Genomic DNA, 532 nt, shown 5'->3' on the forward strand with positions numbered 1-532 from the left:
TCTTTCTTGAGTTTGGGACTATGTGTTATAACTTAGAAGGCAAAGGTGAGCAAGCACAAGCTTTAACATAGAAAATTTGTGTTTTTAATTCTAATTTCGTTGGAATTGATCAAAACTCCCTAAAATGTGCAATTTTTAGAGGAAATTGGGCCATGTTTACAAGAAATGCGCTCGAAATTTGAGGTTTTTAGGCACTTTCAGGGGATGAAAGGGCATTTATAAAGGGGTGGTGAAGATTTTTCAAAGATAGATATTTTCCCCCTGTCCTCCAGTGGTTACGCCATCGGGCAGCATAGATCAAAGGAGTTATGACAGTTTTTGTGGAGAAGGGGTTGCAGGGTGTTGTGAGTCTGGTCATTATGATATCTTCCTTTTTATTCTTGTCTTTATTTTTCTCTTCTCTTTTTCTTTTCCTTTCCTTTTCTTTTCCTCTTCTTTCTCTTTCCCTCCCTCTCCCCTCTTTCTTTTCTCTTATTAACCAGCCCGGTACGACGGCTTGGTCAGCCCGGTAAAAACCGTCAGGGGAGGGGCA

The sequence above is a fragment of the Anneissia japonica genome, unplaced genomic scaffold (genome assembly GCF_011630105.1).
Source record: "Anneissia japonica isolate Jap-2015-1 unplaced genomic scaffold, ASM1163010v1 scaffold288292_len1863012_cov191, whole genome shotgun sequence".
Taxonomy (NCBI): Eukaryota; Metazoa; Echinodermata; class Crinoidea; order Comatulida; family Comatulidae; genus Anneissia; species Anneissia japonica.